Below are 17,687 nucleotides of genomic sequence, written 5' to 3'. Positions count from 1 at the left end.
AATAGCACTTCATTGTGAAATAAGGATTCCATAAATCTCTGCCAAACTTACCTTTGATATTTTTTTTCAATGCATTTTTATATCTCTTGCTTCACTGTGAAGGAAACATTTCAAAGTGCCCTTTGAGTTACTCTGAGTGAAAATAGATTAACAAATCTGGCTATTGAAGATCAATTTTGGAAGCATCATTGAAAAATATGCAGACCTTAAAGCTCAAAACAAAAAATGTAATATTATTGATTACTTCAACAGAACACCATGTAGATATACGTTTATTCCTTTACACAAAGAAAATACATTAATTAAAAAATTAATCCATTGCCTTTTCAATTTTCAGAAATATCTCTAATGCTTATTTTATTATTTATATTTTTATGTGGGCATACCAGCCCAAGTTCAGCTAGAGAAAACGTTTACTGTCTAATTTCCTTTCTGGCCGTTATTATTATTTGTCTCATTGAATGATTATATCTGAAAATAATTTTTTTTCATATGTATGAGAGAAGTGTTAAAAAAATGATCCACTCTGTGTGTCCAACATGCTATGTATGCCACTGGCTAAAACTCAGGGTTATTTTAAAAATTCTTCTTGGATGATTGTGGGAAATAGCTTTTTATTTCTTTGTCTCCGCCAGAGTTCTGAGCATAGCAGTTGATAACACATGCTTATTGAATGAAAAGACACATGATAAATGAATAATAAACAACAGCTTAAAATAAGCCATGTTTGGTCTGCTAGCATTGCTGGAAATCTACATTTTTACTGTGAGTCTAAGAACCTAAAAATAAATTGCGAATCAAAACTACTCCTTTAGGTTTTGGCTGAAAGATGAAAACTACTAAATAAATACAGTGAACTTCTGGATGTTTAAAGCCTGATCCCCTAAAAATACTCTGTAAAAGATTTTGGAATTTCAGGCCCAGTTTGACTTTTTGTTTTTTCATATAAAATGAGGATAATAATAGTCGTACCATATCGGGTTGAAGTGACAGTAAAATGAGATAACATATAGAAAGTACTTAACAGTGCTCAAAGTAGTCTAAACATTTGATAAATGACAGCTATCATGATCATATAGAAATTTAAATTTTTTTGATAAAATTAACTTGACTTCATATGGGTCCATAAATCTTTCCATTTGAGGAGTACATATTTGTAGGCTAATTTTTTGTTTTGTTTTGTTTTGTTTTGTTTAATTTTAGGACACAAGGATTTGGTGCCTGTAGCTTTTGACAAAAATAAGTGAAAGCCAGAAAATGATGAAAATGGAATAAAAAACATAGTGGGAGAAAGGAATCAAATCACTGAGAGGCATATTCACGGTTTCCTACAAGCTAAGTTTATGTCAGGACCACTTGACAAAATCCTATCTAGAACTTAGGCTCATGAAATATAAGGTCTCACTGACCCTAGCATTGTGCAGGGTCAAGCAGCAAATAGGCTCCCTTTCAATATCAGCTACATCTTCTTTTGTTCTTTATATCAATGATACTGGATCAGTAGAAGAGTAACAATTCATTTACATGTTTCACTTCATGTGTACTCTTCATTTTATTCTAGGGAAGGACCGTACCAGTGAATTTTATCTATCTATCTATCTATCTATCTATCTATCTATCTATCTATCTATCTATCATCTATCTATCTACCCACATATATATTTATATACTTTTAAATCTCTTTTCTCAGTCATGTTGTTGCCGTCCCCCAACATGGCTGTGGTGTGCATTGACTATGAGCAAGTGTACATCAGTTTTGTGTGATTCAGTCTGTTGTCATTTGGATATTGTTGACCCATAGTAGACTCTCTTTATTGCCTGCTTATTTGGTAAAAACAATGGTCCCCTCTCACATTTTTAGTTTGGGCTTCTACAGAAATAATAAACCTAAGTACCTAGGATATTTCTATACATTCTTCTTCTGTTGTTTTAAATTTAAATCTGACACAAGTCCTGAGGAAGGGGCAGCATTTATTATTATTCCTACACATATTTCAAATGAGACAGTTATCAAAGTACAGAGTCGTGGGGTTACATGGTAAGTGGTGAAGTCCAACCTCTGCATTTTGTCTAGAACACCTCCTACTTTATGATTAACGTTTTTGGTGAAAAGGCTGCCCATAGCTAAAAAGCACTGAATTGAGAAGTTGTTATATACAATTGATAAAAGTTAACTAGGAATTTGGATTTTATTTTGAAAGTAAGCCTGGATTGCCATATTTGCCTTTTCAAAATTCCTAGTGAACAAATAATCAAGTTAAGGGAGTGCTTTTATTGTTATTGTGATAATGATTTCAAAAGTGGTTAGTAAGCAACTCTGAAAGAACAATTCTGTGGTACACTTTCCTACTGTTATATATCTATGATTTGGGGGATAGGGGAGGGGTTGGCCAATAAGGCAACAATCAGTACTGACTTATGCCCCAAACTAGATCTTGACAACCAGTCTTCTGTTATTTCCATTAATAAACATTGTGAGACTAAACAATTCATTTTCTCTTGACTTGTCTGTCCCTGCCCACTCACCTAAACTTCTTATAATGCCCCTTTATTATGTGATGAATGAAATTCAAACTTCCCCGCTGCTTGATACTGATGGGACTTCATTTATTTTCTTAAAGAGAGCTAGAAGTAGTGGTGTGCTGGTAAACTACCACTATGAAAAGAAATTAAAAAGCCCTGATTTGTAAAATTGACCAATTTCCCTGGTATAAATATTTCCACCATGGACTTGGAGTTGGAAAGCCATGAGCACAATGAGCCCTCAAGACCTGGCAGGGGTTGACTCCAGCACAGTACTGGGGAGGGGATCCAAGATCACCACACTGTGATCTCTAGAGTCACAGAGGAGAAAAGTGAGGCCAAATCAAAAGCAAATATGCACCTTTTCCTAGCTTTTTCTCTAATTATAGATACTTAATTTAGTACTTTACCATCAACTACCTGAGGGGTGAGTAATTTATCCAAAAGCAGAGGTAGTGATGAGCAGAGGGCAGAATGTTACTATAAAGTATCTATGGGAGGGGCGCCTGGGTGGCTCAGTTGGTTAAGCGACTGCCTTCGGCTCAGGTCATGATCCTGGAGTCCCTGGATCGAGTCCCGCATCGGGCTCCCTGCTCGGCAGGGAGTCTGCTTCTCCCTCTGACCCTCCCCCCTCTCATGTGCTCTCTCTCATTCTCTCTCTCTCAAATAAATAAATAAAATCTTTAAAAAAAAAAAAAAAGTATCTATGGGAGATGAGATAAAGGGAACATGTATTGGTATTCAGAAGCCAAAACAGACCAACAACAGGAGAATGCTATTCCTGCCTACACATGTTACACTATAACCAAAACAGATTAGATAGACAATTTAAAAATCATTGTGTATTGGACTGGAGGAAATATCTGTAGCTCCCAAGAATCACTTACAATTCAAGTTTTTATTTGCCTATCTTAGTAAAAAGCAAAGTCACGGAGTGACTTCCTAGTGGTTCACTTAGACGTTGGTCCAGAAGTTTCTGGTGCAGAAATTCACCCTTTCTGAAAGTAAACACAACGTATGAAGGAGAGTGTCTTCCAGGATTAACCAGTAAAAAGTAATCGAATTGCCAGATCATTTTTTCTTCATTTTCTCACTTTCTTTTCAAATTCAATCGTGTAATTTAAATACTCTGTTAATTGTAGTAACTACATTTTCTGGATTTGAATTAAACACCAGTCATCAATTTTTATCCCCTAAATTTAAATTTCCTAAGTTAATTAGATTTCATTATAAAATGCTAATGTCAAGTTTTTGCCTGTGGAGAAACAGTCATGAAAAGGAAAGTGCAAATGGTATTGTAATCTTATGTCTAAAATAGGAATGAGTAGTTGAGTAATTGAATGGTTTTTGAAATTGTGGTATATAATCAGATTTATTATATTTTAGACTTAGGAAACATATTAGATGTTTGATACTATTCAATCCCTTAATTTTATTTCTCTTAATTGATACTTCTGGTGGGGGCGACTCATATAGAATCTAGAAGAAGAATTTAAAGGCTAACAGTACATAGCATTGTTTTATACAATGTTCTAATACCTGTTATCCAGCTTCATTTCATTATGTAAATAGTGTTGATTTATGGTAGTAAAAGACTATGTGGCCAGGCTCTTATAATACCAAGAATAATAAATCTTTCATTTTTCTCAAGATAGTGTAGATACTATGTTAAGGTAAGTTAGAGAAGTTTTTAAGTTTTTACATGTTTCTAGCTACAAATCAATTACACACACAACATTAAAAAAACACTTGAATTTACAAATTGAAACAGATTTTTTTGTATCAAATGTTCTTCATGTTTTAGTTAAGCTGTCTGGCTGTGAACTGTGCACAATTTCATATATTTTAATGAATGCCTTAACTGCATTTGCAGACAGATTTACAGGCTTCAGTGAGGCTTTAGTTCTATTATATTAGTCTTAGGAATGAATCGCATAGAATCCAGACACTATATAAAGAAACCATTCTCAATCAGCATGAATATGCTGTCTCCTAAAGTTAGTCTAAAACCTATCTAAATCCTCAAGATAATACAAGATATCAAGATATCAAGATAATACAAGATATCAAGATGAGAAGCATCACCAATTAGTATGTGTGTCTTTGCCAATAAGGGATACTGCAAGAACACTGTGAATTTACTGAGTAATGACTTCCACTAATGACTGAGTGGAAGAGTCAAGAAAGGCTTCATGAAAGAGGTAGAAAATATTTGCACCCTGGAGGAGGATAGGAGCAAGATAGGTGGAGAGAAAGGGAGTTGAGCTTTTTAGTGGCAATTTGCATACAATACACCTGGAGATGCTGTTGAAATGCAGACTCTGAACCAGGGGTCTGGGGTGAGATGCAGGGTACCCCGCTACCAAGGAGCTTTGGAGTGCTGCTGTTGATGCTTTTCCTCCTGGACCATATTTAAATAGTGGCATGTTAGATTTTATCTTCATCTCTAACCCTTCACTTGGGAAAAGTTCATTAGAACTTATGCATAGATGAGACTTCATGGATTTCATCTATTTCTACCTGTAATGACTGGGCTGAAATGACTTTGAAGCAATTCATATCCTTTTAAAAGTTTTCCTGGTTTCAAAATGTTCTGGTCCTAGTTTCTGTCGGCTTGCCTCTTTAATGGCAGTTTCTGACATTGGTCAGGCTTGATTTTATCATCTCACTCCCTGTTTCTTTCTCATTACTTTTTTCTGGAATCACTTCTACTCAACAAGTCTTTGCCGCTGGTGGGATTGCTCCCCTTTCAGTGCTCTCATTCTGTCTTCCTGATACCTTCCAGGAATATCTAACTGTTACCTCTCAGTCAGCACCTCATCTTGACACATCTCTGCTCCACCTCAGGTCTCCCTCATCCACCATGTCCATGTTCCTGGTCTGAAACTGCCAAATGAAAGGTCAAAAAGCAAAGGCACTAACTTTTTTGTCTAATATGTAACTTGACAAATTATTAATTATAATTTTATTAATGATTGGTTGATATTTAATTTAATTAAGACCCTCTCAAAAGGCTGATGATTTTAAGTCAAACTGAACAACAGCAATCAAAAGTGATGTGTGTTCCATCCTATATTTGAATTCTTTTTCTGGATATGAGGAACCTGAAAAATTCATTATAAAGTGAACTGTTCAAAAAAAAAATTGAGTTGTCAGGTGAGAGAAAAAGTTGAATTTCTCCTTTTTGATCTAGAAGGATTTTCTAGGGATATCCTTTTGTGAGCTAATGAATGAGTCATCTCTCTTGAAACTTGGTCTATGGAATATAAAAAATTTCATACATTTCTCACAGTGATTTCCCTTCTGCTTTTCTCTTGGGCCATTAGGCAAAAGTTCTCCAAGACAGAAAAAGGCGGAGCTATCAGATTTGGGGCTTGGATGAACTACTTGTCTATCTGCAGCATGAAACTTCTTTTTGGCTTATTTTATATTTACCAAGGCCGTTTTCAGAGCATACTTTTACTCTTGTAGAATATGGATTTAAAAAAAACATTGTTATTATTGACATGTGACACCCAGAATTAAAACTATCCTTTGTCTCACTCTGTGGACAAAGGTCTTGGAAGATATATAGGTTTTTTAGTTTTTATTTTTATTTCATTTTTAATTTTAATTCTAATATAGTTAACATACAGTGTTATACTAGTTTCAAGTATACAATATAAAAAGTGATTCAACAATTCCATATATCACCCGGTGCTCATCACAAGTGTACTCCTTAATCCCTATCACCTATTTCACCCATCCCCCCATCCACCTCCCTTCTGGTAACCATCAGTTTGTTCTCTATAGTTAAGAGTGTGTTCTCTCTCTCGCTCTCTCTCTTTTTCCCCTTTGAATTAGTGTTTTTATATTTTGGGGGCAGACACCCAGCAGTACGATTACTGGATCATAGGGTAGTTCTATTTTTAAACTTTTGAGGAACTTCCATACTGTTTTCCACAGTGGCTGCACCAATTTGCATTCCTACCAACAGCATAGGATGGTTCCTTTTTCTCCACAACCTCTAAAACACTTGCTGTTTCTTGTGTTGTTGATTAGAGCCATTCTGACAGCTGTAAAGTGATACCTCATTGAGGTTTTGATTTGCATTTCCTTGATGATGTGTGATGTTGAGCATCTTTTCATGTGTCTATTGGTTAACTGGATGTCTTTTTTGGAGAAATGTCTGTTCACATCTTCTGCCCATTTTTAATTGGATTATTTGTTTTTTGGGTGTTGAGTTGTGTAAGCTCTTTAAATATTTTGGATACTAATCCTTTATCAGAGATGGCATTTGCAAATATCTTCTCCTACTCAGTAGATTGCTTTTGAGTTTTGCTGTTTATTTGCCTCATTGTGCAGAAGCTTTTTATTTTGATGTAATCCCAATAATTTATTTTTGCTTTTATTTCCCTTCCCTCAGGAGGCATATCTAGAAAAATGTTGTTACGGTCAATGTCAGAGACATTACTGCCTGTGATCTCTTCTAGGATTTTTATGGTTTCATGTCTCACTTTAGGTCTTTAACCCATTTTGAATTTATTTTTACGCAGTTTTTAAAAATGTACATTTATGATTTATAAGTAAGGACTTATAGCAAAAAGTGAACACTGATGGAATAATAACTCCCCTCTGGCAGAAGTTATTAATGTTTTGCACTGGACTGGAAGGTCACAGATGCTCTGACATTTTTGGTAAAGGTGGTATTGTCTACTAAGCTTTGTGAAAAAGCAGAGGAGAGAAAGAAAAAGAACTTTGTGACAGGTTTAGAGCAGGTCAACTAAGATAGTGCCCATCATTATTTACTCCAGCAAGTGGTCCTTCTCTTGCTTGCTGTTTGACCTCAATTTCTTAAACTTTTCCCTAACATGTCCTTCCCTCCATTGTATTAAACTCAAAATATAATTTCACTTTCTCCTCTTGCCATAAGAAAATGATTCTTTTGAATAAAGACATTGTTATACTTAGTCCTTTAGTGGCTTAATTGGAAAACTGCCCTCAGGGTTGCCGTTGAGAGTCATCTGGAGGGCTAATTAGGGCTACAGCATCTAAAGAGACATTAAGAGACTCCTGTGAACAAAGCTATAAACAGGAGGGAGGTAACAAACATATTTGTGTGCTGAAAACTCTTTTTGCTGTCTTAAACAAAGGCACATCATCTTGGAGCATTATTCCTAAAGGGTTTGTGTAGAAATTATAATATAAATGGAGCAAATGTTTCTCACTTTGTAGAAGTATATTCTAAAATGTGCAAATCTATTGCCACCATGTCAGAGAGGTTGCTAACTTGAGACAATGCTTGGGAAAGAAAAAAGAAAAAATTTAATTTAGTTTGCTCAGTATCTGCTGTATGTCAAGGACACAATCTTCATTTAGTCATGGGAAAAGCACAAATAGCCTGATACAAAGGTGTTCAATGACAAGGAATTAAAGGTAAAAATCAATTATTACTAACTATTGTGTATCATATGATCAAACTATGGAATATTCAGCAACTATTAAAAAGAATGAAATAGATTTCTGTATTAATCTGAAAGTATTCCCCAAATTTATTAATATTGAAAAAGTAAGCTGTAAAGCCTGTATTGGAATGATTTCAATAAAAAGAAAAAGGAATGGGGCTTTATAAGTTTAAATATATGTATAAATGCTTTTAAAATTGGGCATTGAGAAAGTTGTAGAATGATATATATCATAGTATTAATGCTGATTAGCTTAAAGGTATGAAATTAACAAGAGGAATGGGAGCATACTAGCTTTTAAATGTATATACTAATGTATGTATATATTTAACTCTTTAGAATAAGCATGTATTAATTTCATTATTAAAAATTTATAAAATTGAGAGCATATCAGTAGTTCTGGTGTTTAGGAGTTGGGAAATTTGACTCAAAAGGGCAACATAAGGGAATAGTTTTGTTCATGGGACACTTCTGTATTCTGAGTGTGATGGTGAGTGATGATATATAAATCTATGCATATGCCAAAATTCATAGAATTTCACACCAAAAAAAAGCCCACTTAATTGAATGTGAGTTTGTAAGAAACTGTAAAAGTCAGTGAAGAAAAAACAATGAGTTTTTTAAAAAATACTGAGAAATAGGTAATAAAGAATAGTCCTTCAAAATCTACCACTTATAGAGTAGACTGAATGATAAAATTTTTTCCAAGAGAAAACTATGCCATAATGTTGAAAACCTTAGGGTTATTTTCCAATTTGAAACTACTTAGTCACTGATGGTCAAGAGAATAAGTCAGTAATTCAATAGGATGGGTCAATAGGTATTATTCACCCTGTTTTATAAATAGGTAAACTAAAGCTTAGGACAGCTTATTAATTTATCCACAATTACATAGTTAATAGTACTTTATGTTGAAATCCAAACTTTGAAAAAGAAGTTAAGATTTCTATATGCAAAATATGTATAGGATACAAATTATTTGTATGAATTAACTATAATAAGGTAGTAATGAAAAACTAGCAAGATTTGAGATAACAATATATTCCTTTTCACTAAAAGTAATAAGACCGACCTTAGACATAAGTATTTACTTGTAGCCCACATCTATTCAGGCATTCCTGAAGGCTCTATGGATAGTGATCATAAATTACTGTAATCATCTCTGTACATTTCAGTCCAGGATGTTGAAAATAAAGCAATATACTATTTTTGTAAAGAATCTTAATTCAACTCTGCCAAAGAACTAGACCTCCATACTTGTAAAAGTGCTTTTAATGGAATAGTGGGCAGCAAAGACTCAATGTTAATGATTTAACATGGGGCCATTATAGTATAAAAACAGTATAATTAGTCTGAAGCCTGTTTGGTAGTGCTACATTCACAATGCTGAACTCCGTGTTTTTTTGTGTCAATAGGAGTTAAGTGCCAGAAGAGATCAGAGCTGTATAGTTATGGTTGACTGTTTACATGATATGTCCATTTTCAGTAATGACAGTGAATATTAAACATCTTTCTTCCTTTTAAGTGGTCATAAATCAAAACAGCACATTTTAAATATAAACTGTTTTACAAGAGTAGAATAGGAATTTCCTCACTAACTTCATCCAATTCAATTTCTAATTTTTATTTTTTTTACAGTTCCATTTGTCTTTCTTATTTTTTCAGTGTCAAATACAGTTTTTCCTTTTTGCCTCATCTATTTAAACCACTTCCAACCTTTCTAAGCTCAGTTGAAATTCCATGCTTTTCATGTAAACCTCTTCGGAAATAATGTTTTTTTTTATTTTCTGAAATCTTACTATACACAGAATTTAATAGTTTTTGTCCTATGCAAGTTGGTTTTATCTCCAAGTTGTAAGTGCAGAATCTATATCCTGCTCCTTTGACATTTTCAAACCTAGCACCCATTCATTCAAATCAAGTAGGTACTGATCACCTTTTCTGTTTAAGGAACCATGTTAGCTGAGGAAGAAGATACAGAGATGACCAAAAACTCATCCCTGATCTCAAAGAATTTACTATCTCATAGAAGAGATAATAAGACTTGTACATGTCACTCCAATACTAGACATTGTATCATATGAAATGATGAAAAGAAAAAGACAAAAAGACACTGGAGTGTTGGTACATGGGTAGAGAATATTTTTTCCCATTGATTTTTGAAATAGTTTGTGATAAAGTTTTCCTAATCTGGTTTCTTTATCTTTTAAATTAAATTACATTTTTTCATCATGATAAGTGTACTCTTTAATCCCCATTCACCTATTTCACCCATCCCCCCCTCTTCCCTCTGGTAACCATGAGCTTGTTCTCTATAGTTAAGAGTCTGTTTCTTGGTTTCTCTTTCTCTCTCTCTCTTTTTCCCTTTGCTCATTTGTTTTGTTTCTTAAATTCCATGTATGAGTGAAATCATATTGTATTTGTGTTTCTCTGACTGACTTGTTTAGCTTAGCATTATACTCTCTGCTCTATTCATGTTGTTGCAAATGTCAAAATCCTAATCTGGTTTCTTATCCCAGAAATTTTCTCTTATGTCTGACACTAACACTAATAATTCTTAAAATTATATTTAACATTTTTTTCTGGGAAAGAATTTATTGAAAAATACATTTATTTTCTGATTCATGCATTTTCCCCCCATATTGCAATGTCCCTGAAATCAGACTTTGTTTTTTAAATGGGGTCTTACAATGCCTTTTGGGGAAATGGCAATCATGACATACTAGGTTAAACAATATGAAATTACTGTTGAAATTACTGTATGAATAATTTTTTACCTACAAAACCAGCAATTTTATTTGACATAATTGCAGCCCATTTATAAATTTTTCCACTTCTGCTCATTTTATCATCATCTCAGTTGTGTTAGGTGAATTATTCTTACTACACGTGTTGACTTTGCTGCTCCTCAAAATGTCCTAAAAATATCATACTGGAGATGACATTGAAACGAAAAGTAATTGTGCACGCACAAAGGCACAAAAATAAAGCAGTGGGGCCTATATTTGACATTGGAGCAAACATTTATTATGGAATAAGTGACCTTTGGTATCTGTTTTCTTGCAAAGCAGTAATAAAATGTGTAGAGAACTCGACAGGGGGATAGTCACAAGTAGATAAAGCTGTGTTATGCTGTTCCTTAGACGTATAAACAAACATTACTTCTCATTTCCTAGGCAATACAACCAGAGGTAAGAGTAGTTGACAAATCACCTGGACTGATAAATAAATGCCAAAGTGCTGAAAAGCATTTTGTTATAGATTAAATGGCAATTTTTGTTTCTTTTTAGTGGTATAAAAAAAATAATAGTGTGTCTTATGCTGATGTTGTTTTAGATTCAGTGCAATGAAATAATTTAAATATTTGCTCTTTCTTGAGAAACTTTTAAAAAGTTGTTCACATAAATTATGCTATAAAGAAACACAGACTCTTTAAATGATATAAACTTTGGGTTCTTTTTCCTCCAGTCATGGCTAAAATGTGATTTCATTTACTTCTCCTTTGTGTTTTATTAGACATAACTTCTAATTATTTTTAAAGTTTCTTTGTATTTGTAAAAAATTCAAATAAACCGTCAAATACTAATCATTTCTATTTTTATGATATAATCTCTGCCCTCAATGAGTCTACAGTCCACAGAGAGATAATATGAGTTAAATAATAGTTCAAGATGGCATTTGAGATGATAGAAATAAATATGATGGCAAGATAACTGGCACAAACAAGAAGTACTGAAGAATTCAGAAAAGTAAGAGATCTTGAGGGCAGGAGAAGAGTATCAGGAAGGACTTCATGTCTTGAAAGATGGGTGAAAAAATTTTTATTCAGATCTTTTGTCCATTTGTAAATAGAAGTACTTGCCTTTGAGTTCTTTAATATTTTGGTTATTAATTCTTCTGGATATTATGTGGTTTGCAAATATTTTCTCCCATTTCTTAGGCTGCTTTTTCATTTTGTTGATTGTTTTCTTTGCTCTGAAGAAGCTTTTTAGTTTGATGTACTCCCAATTGTTTGTTTTTTTCTTTTGTTGACTCTATTTTGTGTGTCATATTCAAGAAATCATTGCCAAGATCAATGTCAAAGAGTTTTTCCCCTGTATTTTCTTCCAGGAGTTTTATAATGTTAAGTCTTACATTAAGTTTTTAATCCATTTGAGTTGATTTTTGTGTATAGTATAAGGATCCAATTTTATTCTTTTGCATGTAGATATTGAGTTTTCCCAATACCATTTGTTGGAAAGACTATTCTTTTCCTATTGTATATTCTTGGGACTCTTGTCAAAGATCAGTTGACTGTATATGCGTAGGTTTATTTCTGGGCCTTTTATTCTGTTCCACTGATCTATGTACCTGTTTTTATGCCCTTACCATATGTTTTGATTACTATAACTTTGTAAATAGTTTGAAATCAGGGAATGTGATGCCTCCAGGTTTGTTCTTTTTTCCCAAGACTGCTTGGCTATCCAGGGTCTTTTGTGGTTCCATACAAATGACCAATAGGTACATGAAATTGGTGCTCAGCATCACTAGTCCTCAGGGAAATGCAAATCAAAACCCCAATGTGATATCACCTCATACCTGTTAGGATGTCTAGTATTAAAAAGACAAGAGATAACAAATGTCAAAAGGGAGAAAAGGGAACCCTCACTATTGATGGAAATATAAATTTGTATAGCTATTATGGAAAATAGCATAGTGGTTTCTCAAAATACTAAAAATAAAACTACCATATGATCTAGTGATCTGACTCCTGGATGTATCTGAGGGAAATGAAATCAATATCTTAAAGGGATAATTTCACTCCCATGTTTATTGCAGCATTATTCACAATACCCAAGATATGGAAATAACCTAAATGTCCTTCAATGGATACATATCCAGAGAGATGTTGTCCAAATGGCACAAACATTCAGTTATTAGAAGGATAACTTCTGTGGATCTAATATACAACATGGTGACATTAGTTAATAATATGGTATTGTATACTTGAAAGTTGCTGAGAGTAGATCTTAAACATTCTCATCACACACACACACAAAAGTTAGCTATGTGAGATCTGGTGGTGTTAATTATCTTGATCTCGGGAATCATTGCACAATGTATATGTATGTAAATCATAATGTTCTATACTTTAAATATATACAATTATATTTGTAAATCATTTTAATAAAGTTGAAAAAGAAAAAAAGAAAGATGGGTGGAAATTAGATAGGAAGAGAGGAAGAAAAAGGAGTCCAGGTATGGATGAAAGGAATATTAGAAAGACCATGTGAGAAAACCACGAAGACAAAACCAAAGAGAGGGCGCCTGGGTGGCTCAGATGGTTAAGCGTCTGCCTTCGGCTCAGGTCATGATCTCAGGGTCCTGGGATCGAGTCCCGCATCGGGCTCCCTGCTCCTTGGGAGCCTGCTTCTCCCTCTGCCTCTCTCTCTCTGTCTCTCATGAATAAATAAATAAAATCTTTAAAAAATAAATAAATAAATAAATAAATAAATAAATAAATAAATAAATAAATAAAACCAAAGAGATTTTCAGAGTATGAGGAGAATCTGAGAAGAGGATTAATCATAAATGAGGTGGGGGGAAGATTTGGGACCAGAATGAGGGGTCCGGATATAGATTCTTAATTTTATTATGTTGGTGGTGAAGAGTAGTTAATGATTATCTTGATTAGGAGTTGCAGTAATTAAGCTGTGGAAACTTTTAATTTATCAAATATAATCTTTTATTAAAAACATTTTTTCACAAAACATTAATTTTCAGACTTTAAATTATTAACTTATGCAAGATGTTGTAGTCCATATTTTAGGAAATGTCCATTTAAATCTTCTAGGAATAATGGTATGAGTTCCAGAACAGAAAAGATAGATGTTCAATGAATAATAACATGTTTTTGAAATATTCTGTGCAAAAAGAAAATATCCCTAAAACAGAGCTCTTTTTTTTTCTAGATAGTAAAGCAAGGTTGTGTATTTCATGGTTTTAGAGGCAGTATTAATTTTCTTTGCTAAGTAACAAATTATCACAAACAGTGGCTCAAAACAACACCCATTTATTAGCTCAGAATTCTGTAGGTCAGAAATTTGAGCACACGAGCCTGGGTTTTATGCTGAGAGTATCACAAGAGTGAAATCAAGGTGTTGGCCAGGCAGGGCTCTCATTTAGAGGCTCTGGGAAAGAATACACTTCCAAGTTTACTCTTAATGTTGGCAGAATTTTATTATTTGCTATGAGACTACAGTTCCTGTTTCCTCAATGGCTGTTAGCCAGGAGCCACTCTTCAGCTTCTAGGTGCTGTTCTTCATCCTTGCACATGGTCCCTCCATCTTCAAGTGATGAATCAAATCTTTCTCTTGCTTTGAATTTCTCTGACTTTCTCTTCTGCCTTTCTTATATGCCACCATCCAAGGAAAACCCTCTGCTTTTAAAGGACTTGTGTGATTAGATTTAGACACCTGGATTATCTCCCTATTTTAAGGTTAACTTTTCCATGTAACATATCATAAGCACAGCAGGAATCACAGATATGTCATCATACTCACAGGTTCTGCTCATACTCAAAGGAAGGAGGTTACAAAAGAATAATGATCATTGGAGATTATTCTTAGAATTCTGCGTACCACAAATATATATTTGATTATTGTTAAAACCTACTTTTAACATTACGAAAGGTGGAAATAGTGTAAATAATAATTGTTACAGAAATAAATAATGAGTAGGTACTAGTGGAAAGAAAACCAAAACATGTAGTCCAGAAACAATGGTTATCTCTAAGCAAGAATAAAGTAAGTTAAAAATTAAAAATACATAAACGTTATTCTTTGGTAGCAAAATTGAACAAAATTAATACAGGTCTTATGAGCAATTCCTACTTTATGTATAACACATGCCTTTATGCTGACACATTCAGTTAAGGACCTTTAAGAAAGCAATTGCCCCCATCCCAAGAACCATATAAAGGGACTCTTCACTGACCTCTCTGGCAACCATTCAAAATCACATTTTGAATTGATAAGATGCCCTAATAACAAATTCAGAAGTTTTGTGTCTAGGTTGGCAAGAGCGTGATGATATAGAGTGGGAGGTGAAGAAAATTTCATTTTCTCCCAACATTCTAGATGAAAAACAATCTTGTGAGTGTCTAAAATTTATCAGAACTCCATTAGTTCTTTTTTAAATTTTTTTTTATTTTTAAAAGATTTTATTTATTTATTTATTTGACAGAGAGAGAGATGAGAGAGGGAACACAAGCAGGGGGAGTGGAAGAGGGAGAAGCAGGCTTCCCACTGAGCAGGGAGCCTGATGCGGGGCTCAATCCCAGGACCCTGGGATCATGACCTGAGCTGAAGGCAGATGCTTAATGACTGAGCCACCCAGGCACCCCAGAACTCCATTAGTTCTATTTCTTCTGCGAAATGTAACAAAACAAAGCCAACTACCCACAAAATTACACATGATTAATGAAGACACTCTATCACATTCACATCAAATTAATCATATAATATGATTACTTATACACCTTTCATGATCACCTTTAGATCCTTAAATCCTCTGAGTTCATTACTCCTTCTCAATGCAATCATTGTTTTTATTCAAATACAACCATGACTCCTGGCTAGTAATCTTGACTATGAATTGATAGGCATTCTTTTCTAGTCTAACACCAGCATGCTCTGCGTCTGACTTTTTACTTCTAGGACACTGGTACATTCTCAGGTGATCTTCAGTGCACTTGAAATAACTGGTCATGGGTCTGCTGAGGTTTACTCAGTGAGATTATCGTTGATTTATTCAATGACCATAATTCTTTAATTAGCTTGTGAGTTGGATTTTATAAGTTCCCATCAATGACATAATTATCCCCAAAAGAAGAAATAATTTTCCCAATTAAAAAAATCTATAAATGATTATTAAAAACAGAAAAGAAGAAAAAAGATAGTTACTTAAAATGTAAATTTCAAAATTTTTTCAAAATGACTCTTTACATGATCCTGTTTAAGATAACTTTTAAATTAGATATGAAACCTAGCATGCATGCCGTTGTTCTCAAAATGAACAAGGAGATGTATCAGAATGGGCAAAGGGTATGGTTTATTCTACCTGGACAGGAGACAGCACACTTGGAAAGTTTAAAGAAGAGCTGAGTCTTTTAAGATGAATTGCTGTTGGGGAGGGGACCAGGGAGAACACGAAAAAAGGCAGAGGCATGACAGAGCAAAGTACTAGTGGAGAACATAAAGCAAGGGGGTGCAGGAAGAGAAAAGAAATAAAAAAAGGATAAGATTTTGGTGGATCTTGTCTGCAGTGCTTCAAAGTGTGTCATGATGGTGATCCAGACTCTCCAGGCTTGCTTCTGAGTTGCTGGGAAGTAAGGTGCTCATTCAAGTCTCTGGGTTATCATGGGTGAATAGAATAGAAAAGATCTTCATCCTGACACAATCCACACCTGGTGCTTTCAACCAAGTAAGATGATCCTGACAAATATCCACTTTTGGAAAGAAAAGATATTTCATAAATATTACATGACCATCTTTATCTTAAAATAAGAACAGCCCTGTTAACACTTTATGCTTAAATTCTTATTTTACATTATGTTACTGTACATTTCTTTCCACTTAACCTTTACAGAATGATGCATTTTTATTTCCTCCATTTGCAGGAGTATTTACTTTTACAAAATCCTTGCCTGTGAGCATTGCTTTATTCCTGTTTGTGTTGTTAAAGTTCAGCCAGATGGAACTCTTCCAAGCCCTTATTTCTGTCAGACATTTCAACAGCTGGGATTGTGTAGTTTCTGAGCTTGAAGGAAAGGATCTGTAGAGCTCATGTCAGCAAGGGCCATGAGCTCTCATGATCTCTCTCAGTAGCTTTATATTCACACAGTTTCACTTGGAAAAAAACTAACATTTGTAATTTGTGCCAAGATGGAAGAGAGAATGAGAAAGAATTGCATCTAATATCTGACTTTTAACATTCTAGGACATTTGTAACTGCTTTATTAAACCATTTTAGAAAATTGTAATTATGTCATTATTCTATGTTGTGAAGTCATTTGATGTGAAGAATGGATATAAGCAGTTCTAGAATGAATTTTTTTTTTTTTGGAAGAGTTGCAATTCACCGCATTCAATTTAGATTGCTAAGTGGAAGATAATTAAGAAAAACTGGTATTGATGTAGCACGTGAGATTTATCTCAAAGATTAAGTAGGTTTCAAAAATCATTCTTTATGCTACTAAAAATGGAGTTTATTATTTAAATTTTGAGAGTAGTCATAAATTGGATTTAAAACAATTTCTTCCCCATTCTCATTTGTAATGGCCTAATATTTACAAAAACAAAATTTAAAGCTTTTTGTCAAAAATGATTTTCAACTTGTTGTGTGTGCCTTTGTGGAACATGTTGAAAGTCTAAGCAAATGCTATGTTCAGATTAGAGACTACTCAGTTCTGATGCAGATAAAGGTATGCTAAAATAGCAATGACCTTTAAAAATATGAAAATACCATATAATAAAAAGATTTTATAGTAGAGTTTTAACAACAAAACAGGATTTTCATAGTAATGTAATTCCGAAGAAGATAAGTGGGAAGGTTTAAAGATGGAGAACCTTTGAATAATACAATGAATGACATCTGAGTTACATATGGTGGCATTTTATTTGAACAGTTCATTAGTTGCAACTGGAAACTCATTAAAGAGCTATATAATGTTAAACTTTA

General features: G+C 33.8%; 1 protein-coding gene and 1 long non-coding RNA gene across 2 annotated transcripts in view; one reads left to right on the top strand and one right to left on the bottom strand.

Annotated features, from left to right (window-relative positions):
- PDE1A (phosphodiesterase 1A) overlaps positions 1 to 17,687 on the top strand; it is a 237,086-nt gene that overhangs the window by 20,762 nt on the left and 198,637 nt on the right. The window lies entirely within an intron of this gene.
- The window catches only part of LOC135363900 (uncharacterized), a 55,020-nt gene continuing 51,402 nt past the window's right edge, over positions 14,070 to 17,687 (bottom strand). The window contains exon 3 of the long non-coding RNA XR_010410239.1: positions 14,070 to 16,455. This is a non-coding gene — a long non-coding RNA (uncharacterized LOC135363900). The remainder of the gene's footprint in view (positions 16,456 to 17,687) is intronic.

The sequence above is a fragment of the Mirounga angustirostris genome, unplaced genomic scaffold, assembly GCF_029215605.1.
Source record: "Mirounga angustirostris isolate CCGP_5_RB_7025 unplaced genomic scaffold, mMirAng1.0.hap1 SCAF_3, whole genome shotgun sequence".
Taxonomy (NCBI): domain Eukaryota; kingdom Metazoa; phylum Chordata; class Mammalia; order Carnivora; family Phocidae; genus Mirounga; species Mirounga angustirostris.
The sequence above is the reverse complement of the archived record's forward strand: the minus strand, read 5'-3'. Positions and strand labels throughout refer to the sequence as shown.